Source organism: Balaenoptera ricei, chromosome X (genome assembly GCF_028023285.1).
Source record: "Balaenoptera ricei isolate mBalRic1 chromosome X, mBalRic1.hap2, whole genome shotgun sequence".
NCBI classification, from domain to species: domain Eukaryota; kingdom Metazoa; phylum Chordata; class Mammalia; order Artiodactyla; family Balaenopteridae; genus Balaenoptera; species Balaenoptera ricei.
In genome coordinates, this window is record NC_082660.1 from 48,987,987 (window position 1) to 48,997,643 (window position 9,657).

At 37.4% G+C, this 9,657-nt stretch overlaps 1 pseudogene; it reads right to left on the minus strand.

The window, feature by feature from the left end:
- Window positions 1-8,325: 8,325 nt before the first annotated feature.
- LOC132357071 (probable G-protein coupled receptor 160) lies at window positions 8,326-9,380 on the minus strand (annotated as a pseudogene).
- Window positions 9,381-9,657: the final 277 nt, after the last annotated feature.

The following is a 9,657-nucleotide window of genomic DNA, read 5'->3' on the forward strand; positions in this document are numbered from 1 at the left end:
ACCTACATTTTCTCCTACGTTGTCTTCTAGGAGTTTTATAGATTTGCATTTTACATTTAGGTCTGTGATCCATTTAAAGTTAATTATTGTGAAAGTTGTAAAGTCTGTGTCTAGATTTTTTTTTTTTTTGGCATGTGATGTCCACCAAGGCTTACGTTGACGTTGCATTAGGTTCAGAGTCTTATCTACAATTATTTACAACTATTTATTTAGAGAAAACTCTACACTAAACCAACTTCATCTAAAAGAAGGTGCAGCCCTCTTCCAAACAGCTTAGGAACAGAAAAAGCAAACATATCCTCTCTTCAGATAAATCAGGCTGGAAATTTACCTAGTGATAAACTGAATGAGCAAATTGATGGTGAGACGGTTGTTCAATACAGCAGCAGACTTAACCTACACTTCCAAAAAAAAAAAAAAACTGACCCCCAAATTGTACCTTTTTGAACACGGCTTTAGATGTTGCACTTCCTGCTCCAGGATGCATATGAGTTGAAAAGCATCATTCACGTGGATATGTGGCTCTTAGGTCATGTGGTACTAGGGACTTTCTAGTTATTTGCTCTTGGTCAGTAGGAGGAAGCCCAATGATCTACCACCTGGAAAGATGTGTAAAAAGCCTGGTTGCATCTGAAATCTTTTGTTTATGAGCTGGAGACAAATATGTCACAGAAAACTCAAAGGAGGCAATGGGCCCAGAAGAGACCACAGAGGATCAGAATTTCAAAATTAGGGAAAAAGTCCTTTCAAAGGGTCCCTCATAGGATGATGCTGAAGCTTTTTAGTGCCATGTGGACTGTAGTTCAGTTCATGGCCTATGGAGGATCTCAAAACATAGTTTTTGGATGGATAGATGGATGGAGTCATGATATCATGCAGGCATGGATGGATCGCTGGACACTTAAATTCCTAGCTTCTCTGATGAGGTCACAAGGGTGCTTTCCAGTCCCTGTTAATTTACATGTTTTATATTTGCTTTTAGGCTTAAAGTAATAATCATTGGTGTTCACCAGGAAGAAGTTCTCTGTGCCAATCTAGTTGCCCATCAGAAGAATATTGTGATCTGGGCTGAGTGCCTATCAGAGGACGCTACAGAAAACCAGTTAATCAATATAATCCGTCATGCATCATGAAAAGTAGAGATACACATCTATAAGCTAATGTATATGCACATGCTCTAGTATCTATGAAGCCAGCGTGACAATTCTATTCATTTCATCCCACAGGGGAACACCCAGGCACAAGGACTGGCGTCTGAAGTTTCCCAGCTAAAAGCAGGAGCCACAACATGCCAGGGTTCACCACTGTGGGGAGGAATCTCTGATTCCCACTGTGGGGAGAGTGTACCACCTGCCTGTCTCTGAAGGCACTTCTTCTGTCCAATGCCTGGTTTTGGGTTTGGTTTAGTCATTCACTCAGATTATATCTTTTTTTCCCATGTTTGAGTCACTGCTCCTAAGTTCTGACCTTCAGTGGAACCCAGGAGGGTTTTAGTGAGTTTTAGGACACACTAATTTAAAATAATCCACTCACCATCTTAGTATTTTATAACTTCAAATAGAATCTAGAATCCAAAAATGTATTCAGACCACCAGCTTGACACAACTTTCAATTGAGCTTTATCCTCCATAAACTCCCATGAGGAGATTCTGCTTCTGGCTACCATGGAGTAAGCCCAGTACTGCCTATCTCTCTTGCTGATTACAACTAAAGACTCTAGACAAATACACAAAGCATGTATGTACCTGAGGAATCAGAAAAGTAGGCAAAATAGATGAACTGTGCTAAAGAATCAAAACATGGAATCCATCCAAATGACCCAGACTTGTCTAACCTACCTGACTTCCCTGTTTGGATGACTCAACATGTCTGAAACAGATCTCTTGGGTTTGTTGTATATTGTTTGTTTTTTACTAATATCCATCAGCAAGTCCTATTGATTCTATATTCAAAATATATCCTGAGGGCAGCTATTACTACCACCATTCTACAAGGAATTCCCATTTTCCTTTGAATGAAATCCATTCTCCTTAGCGCAGCCTGCCAAACCCTACACTTTCTGGCTTCTGCCTACCTCTCCAACCTCTCCCCTCATTCAGTACAATCTAGCCACACTGGTCTTTAACTGTTCCTTCATCATTCCAAACTTGTTTCCTTCATAAGGCTTTTCAATTTTCTGTTTCTCTGATGTGTTATTTTTCTATTGATGCTTTCAAATTTTCCTTTCAGGCTTTGACTTTCAGCTTGTGCTTTTCTTTGTTTCTCCTGCTTAGAGTTATTTATTTCCTTGATCAGTAATTTAATCATTTTACCAAATTTGGGGATTTTTTGGCCATTTTTTTTCAAAAAATCTCTTCTGCCCCTTCTGTTTCTCCTGTCCTTCCTGTATTACAATTGCACATATGTTGGGATGTCTGATATTTTCCAACAGATCTCTGAGGCCTTGTTCACTCTTTAATCTCTGTTCTTCAGATTGAATAATTTCTATTGATCTATCTTCAAGTTTTGTGATTGTTTCTTTTGTTTGTCTGTTTGTTTTATTGAAGTATAGTTGATTTACAATGTTGTGTTAGTTTCAGGTGTACAGCAAAGTGATTGTGATTGTTTCTTTTGCCATCTCAATTATGCTCCTGAGCAAATCTAGTGTTTTTTTTTTTTTCATTTCAGTTATTACACTGTACACCTCTAGAATTTCAATTGTTTTTCTCTCATAGGTTTTTATTTCTTTGTTGATATTCCCGATTTTTGACCCAGATCCACAATTGTTTTCCTTGAATTTTTAAACATTTATTTCTTAAATTGGTTTGACATATTTATAATAACTGCATTGAAGACGCTATCTGCTAAATTCAAAATCTAGTCTCACATAGAGTCAGATTCTATTGACTCATTTATTTTCTTGACAATGGGTTATACCTTCCAGTTTTTTTCACTATTCTTGCTAATTTTTTGAAAGATGAACGTTATAGATAAAATGTTCTAGTGACTTTGTTTTGTGTTTCTGAACGTTGTTGGCTTTTTTTGTTTTGTATTAATGGATAATTATCGTGACCTCACCTGGACTCATACTGCTAAAACTGTCTCCCACATCCTGTGTAGGTAGTGATATCTCCACTTGGCTTTTTTTTTTTCCTAGAACTTTGGCAGTCTCCCCTTCACCTGTGTAGTTTTGTATTCAGCCAATCATCTGGGTAGAGTTTATGTTCATACACCTCAATCCTAGGGTTGCCAGATTAACATACCAGATGCCCCATTAAATTTGGATTTCAGATAAGCAATGAAAACTATTTTAATATCTTTAAAATTCAAATTTAACTGGGCATTCTCTATTTTTATTTGCTAAATCTTGCAACCCTACTCAAGCCATAAGGTCGCCTCTCTCTGCCACACAAGTGGCATGTGGGTTGAGGAATACATCCAAATGCACAGCAACATCCACCCCTCACAAGCTGTCCCAGACTTTCAATTTTTGCCTGGCTCCCTGGGGTCTCCCGCGTGCATGCATATTTTAGCAGTCAGAGGGGTGGAGAATTTAACTTCTTGGCCCTTTCATGACTCTTCACTTCCAAACTCTCCCTGTAAAATTTCTATCTGGCCTGCCAACATCCCCAGATTGAGTCCACCACCTTTATACAGTAAAGGTGTGGATTTTTACCTTCTGAGCTGGAGTGTAAGGATGAGACCACCCCCAGGAAAAAGGCCACAAAGTCACCTTCTTACCCAACACAGTAGCAGTGTTTCATAAAGAAACACTTCTCAGGTTATTGTCTGTCAGTGCCATGAAATAGTTGTTTTCAATAATTTTGCCCAGGTTTTTACTTGTGTTCTGTGAACATGAATTGTGCAAACTCCTCACACCACCATTCCTGGAAGGAGAATCTCCACAGGGTCGATTTTTAAAGACAAACAGAAAGCCCAGATAAGTGAGTCAATCAGTGCTACTTGAGTACCTACAATGTGCCTACATCCACTTAACTGGATGTCAGAGGTACATAAGAGTGATGCATTGTGGTCACTGTCTTCAATAAGCCTACGGTTGACCTGGGAAGTCATCTGTAATGACATTGTACATTGCTAAAACAAAGCACAGTTTTTCTGAGCAGAAAGGTTTTGCAGTTGCTTATGAGTGAAGGTGGATTTTAAATTACCAAAGCCTGGTATATGCGGCCCTAAGCTATTCTGGGTACTGAAAACTGTGATTCTCTCTGTGTGAGATGGCCAAAAAAGGTCAAAGTTGTAGCCATGCAAAGTATTCACAACTCAATACAGGAGCTTCTCTAGCACCTAGGACCTACACAGATAATATCTACATTAGAATTTACAGAAAAAATCGGGTATTCCTTCTATCAGAGCCATCACAAAGATAAATTTGTCTTTGTAATGTAAGCAAATAGTTATGCCCACCATGTTCCAGGGATATTCTAGAAGTGGGAAATGAAAGAAGAATAGATCCTAGTCCCTGGCATCTGGGATCTCACAATCACTTGGGGCAGACAGACATATAAACAGAAAAGCAGCGGAAGTGCAAAGAAAGGACACAGGGGAAGGGGACCCTGTAAGAAAACACACACAGAAGTTGTGGCCAAAGAAGCAGGAGGAAGGCAAAGAGTGAAGTTTCGTTTTGAGTTTGAAAGAGCTCACCTGCACTCATCCAAGGTCACTGAGCACTGAGGTCATGTCCTTGATTATGCTGTTGTAAGCCTGAGTGACATCTACAACCACTCACTGAAGAACTAAAGTAACCTGATGGCAGTGTTATATTCATCAAACAAGTATTTATTGAAGCCCAACTCTGTTCATCAGTCATTTTGTATTTAGGTTTATGAAAGGGAAAAAGTGGAGAATACAATGGTATCAGAGTATTCTGGACAAAATATGGGGATACAAGCCATCACCAATCACTACCACCCCTAACCGCATTCTCATGAACATAAATTTAAGCAGAGACTTTCTATGTTCACTCATTTTCAATATATTATTTCTTATGAACAAACTGAACCTATAATAATAGCTATAGTGTTTTGGGTGAGTAACATGTGTCACCATCACTCATCTGCTGGGTACCAGGCTCCGGTCACTGGGTCAAGCAGGACCTGGAGACACAGCGATGATTCTTTCAGGGAAACAGTATTTGAATAGCTCATAGTCTAGTAAGCAGACAGCCACAAATTAAATAGTTGAAAAATAAATGTGATGAGAGCTGTGGCAGGAGTGAGCTAGGGACTCTCAGAACACAGAGGAGAACCATGTAATCCAGGTGGTCTGGAACAGCTTCACAGAGGGAGTAATATAATATTACTACTCACATTTACAGATGAGATAACTGAGGATCAGAGAGGTTAATTCATTCACTCAGCATTATATACCCAGACAGTGATGGAGACGGTTATCCACCTAAGCCTGTTTAAACGCAAAGTACTATGAAAATGCACCATACATTACAAGAATCCTTCCCTCTTTTAAAAAAAAAAATATTTATTTATTTATTTATGTTTGGCTGAATTGGGTCTTTGTTGCTGCGTGTGGGCCCTCTCTAGTTGCAGCGAGCGGGGCCACTCTTCATTGCGGTGCGCAGGCTTCTCATTGCGGTGGCTTCTCCTGTTGCTGAGCACGGGCTCTAGGCACCCAGGCTTCAGTAGTCATGGCACGCGGGCTCAGTAGTTGTGCCTCATGGGCTCTAGAGTGCAGGCTCAGTAGTTGTGGCCCGTTGTGGCACACGGGCTTTGTTGCTCTGTGGCATGTGGCGTATTCCCGGACCAGGGCTCAAACCCGTGTCCCCTGTATTGGCAGGCGGATTCTTAACCACTGCACCACCAGGGAAGTTCCCTTCCCTCTGATTATTATCCTCTTTTTCAATCCACATTCACCACCTCTACTTCAACTTGGTCCTGCTTTTCCTTTGATTCTTGCCTTCCTATTTTTTATTTTGAGATTTTATTGCAACAGTTGTAAATCCACATGCAGTTGGAAGAAGTAATACCGAGAAGATTTTGTAAAACTACAGTACAACGTCACAAATTGATATGGGTGCAGTCCACTGATCTTATTCAAATTTCCCAGTTGTACTCATTTGTGTGTGTGTGTGTGTACTTAGTGCTATACAATCTTATCACATGTGTAGGTTTGTGTATCCAACACCACAATAAAGATACTGAAGTGTTCCTTCATCACAAGGATTCTACCTATGATTCTTTGATAATGACACATATTTCCCCACCCTACCAACCTTAAACCCCTTAACCTGGCAGCTACAAATATGTTTTACGTTTCTAAAATTTCGTCATTTCAAAAATGATGCAATAATGAAATCATACAGTGTGTAACCTTTGGGGTTGTCTTTTTTTTTTTCCTTCAGCATAATTCCCCGAAGATTAATCCAAGTTGTTGAGTGTATCAAGAGTTTGTTCTTTTTTATTTTTGAGTAGTACACTGTGAAATAGATGTATCACAGTTTGTTTAAACATTCACCTGTTGAAGGACATCTGGGTTGTTTCTAGTTTGGGGCTATTACAAATAACACTGCTATGAACATTTGTATAACAGATTTTTGTGTAAACATAAATTTTTATTTCTCTGGGGTAAATGCCTGAGAATAAAATTGCTAGGACCTCTGGAAATTGCATAATTAGTTTTGAAGAAACAGCCAACCTGTATTGCAGAGTGGCAGTATCATTTTACACTCCTATGGAAAATGTATGAGAATGAGCGATCCAGATTATCCACATCTTTACCAGTGTTTGGATTGTCACTAGTTTTTATTTTGGCCAGTCCGATAAGTGTGTAGGGCTATCTTTTTGTCATTTTCATTTGCTTTTCTCGTGGCTAACAGTGTGTAATATATTTTCATGTGTGTGTGTGTGGTTTTTTTTTTTGCCATTTTATATCCTCTACAGTGAAATAGCCATTCATATCTTTTGTCTATTTTCTATTTGGTTTATTTTTTAACTTTGTTTTTTAAAGAATTCTTTATGTATTCTAAATACTAATCCTTCTTCAAATATGTGGCTTGCAAATATTTTCTCCCAGTCTGTAGCTTGTCTTTTCATCATATTCACATGAGTTTTCTCAGAGCAAAAGTTTTTAATTTTGATGAGGTTCAATTTATCATTTTTCCTTTTATGTATCATGCTTTTGGTGTCAAGCCTAAGAACTCTTTTCCTAGCCCTAGACCTCAAAGATTTTTCTATGTATTTGAAATATTTTTATTGTTTTATGTTTTACTTTTATATCCATAATCTATTTTGAATTAACTTTTATATATTGTGTGAAGTTTAGGTCCAGATTCATTTCTTGAGCCTATGGACATCTGATTGCTCTAGAATCATTTATTGAAAAAGCTATTCTTCTTCCATTGGATTCCTTTTGTACCCTTCTCAAAATTCAATTCAGTGTATTTGTGTGGTTCTATTTCTGGACTCTCTATCTATTCCACTCACATATGTATCTATCCCTCAGCAAGTGTCACACTGTCTGGATTACTGTAGTTAAATAGTAAGTCTTAATATAACGCCTATTTTACTCTTAATCAAGATTATTTTAGCTGTCCTTGGGCCTCTGAATTTCCATATAAATTTTAGAATAGATTCATCTATATCTACAAAACATCCTTCCTGGGATTTCGATAGGAATCACATCAAACCTATAAGTCTGTTTGGAGAGCCTTGACTTCTTTTCTAGTAGAACCTTCCAATCCATGAACATGGTAGGTCTCTCTGTTTAGGTCTTCTTTAGTGTCATTCATCAATATGTTATGATTGTCATCATGTGGATCCTGCATATGTTTTATCAAGTGTATAGGTAAGTGTTTCATTTTTTTGGAGTGATTTTAAATGGTAATGTGGGTTTAATTTTGGTTTTCACTAATCATTTTTAGTGTATAGAAATGCAATTATTTTTTAACCTTGATAAAAATGTTTATTTAAAGTCATATTTTAAAGATGGCAGTGAATCTCAGATTTACAGAACAGTTTGCAACCAGCAGTGTTTTGGGTAACAGAAATATCAACATGGCCAAAAAGTTAATTCTTTTCACTTTAGTGTTAATAACAAACTAATATTTGTAATATAAAGTGTTACTGAGCAGGTATAAACACTGGAATTATTTTGTTTTGCTTTTAAAATCACTATTTAATAAATAATATCATAGCCCCAAAAGGTGCATTCTGAAAAGTTATGAAAATTAGGGGAGAGGAAGATTCAGTTCCATTTTTTCGCATGTCTCAGTCGTCATTCTTTCCTGTTTGTTAAAGTATGATTTTTATTGTAGTTGTAAGTTTTGATTCATTTTAACATGACAACATATTAACAAATTAATTTTTCCCAGCTTTACTGAAATATGAACGGCATATAATAAATTATTTTTGGTGTAGGCTTTTCAGTTTGCTCTAGATTATGAATTGTAAGTGGAATGAAGCAGCATTTCCAGTTGATAAGTGGATCTACAGGTAATGCGGTATCTCCCAAAGTAAGCTTGTGGCAATCAAACCAATAAACTGCAGCAATGAGAAAACTATTGAGAAAATACAGCCAGGGAATGTTCATCTCAGTGTAGGCTGGAATGTGTACTTTAAGTAAAAGGATGGTTACTTGAAGTAGTGCAAATGGCAACCGGGTACCAAGAAAACAGATACTAGCTTGGTCAGGAATACTTGTTTAGAGCTCACAGTGTAACTAGCAGAATGAAAGGGAAAATATAGGATAGTCTCATTCATATAGGAAGTTATCCTAATAGCCTGTACCAAGGTAATGACTTCTGACCAAGAGGTTATAAAAGCCACAGATAAAATCATCACCATGGAAAATGACAGACAGTAACTGAACACTGAAGTAGAAAGGACATTGAAAAGAATAAACATTCTGTGCCTTCAGGCTTTGGTAGATAGCTGCATCTCCCAAAAGATAAGCAAGGACTGAAATATAAATTCAAATTACTGTGAAGAAATAAAATCATTTTTGACGATTAAATGGAAGCTTGGCAGTTTTGGAGAGATTCAGGTAATAACTTGTACAAACTCTCAGGAAAACTGTATAATAGAAAAAGCCATAAGTAAAGGAAATAATTTGAGTAAATAGGCAGATGTGGTATTTAGTAAACCTAATGTCTAAAAGTACAAGACTCCATGAAGTATGATAGCATGGAAATGTTTACCAAAAATAAAAGACGAATGCTAGTGAGATGCGAAAAAAGAAAAGAAAACAAACAAACAAAAAAACCTGTAAAATTCTGTTATGTGTTTTTTTCTTCTCATTCTTAGCTGGAAGATATTTAATAATATGTTCCCAAGTATAATCAAGAATAACAAACAGCTGACATCTAGGGTCTGGTTGGTTTGATTGAAGTGGCAGTGAAAAGAGCAGTCCTCTAAAGAAAAAGTAGTCATGTTTTTTAAATTTCAAAAGGCCTGCTGAAATACATATGATAAAACACTGCTTTATTTTATTTTCCATCCTATGCTTTCTCCAGTGGGTCTTTCTGATGATGTTTATGTTTTATTTCAGCTTTACAGCCTTCAATTATCTTACTTTTGATTCCTTGCATTTCATTTTGCTACACCACAATGCCCGGTGAATAAGTTCCGAGTCACTTGCACAAGTGTGGAGGAAGGCAGTGCATTTCCTCTTAGCTATACTTTTCCCAGCAGGCCAGCTCCACCTGGT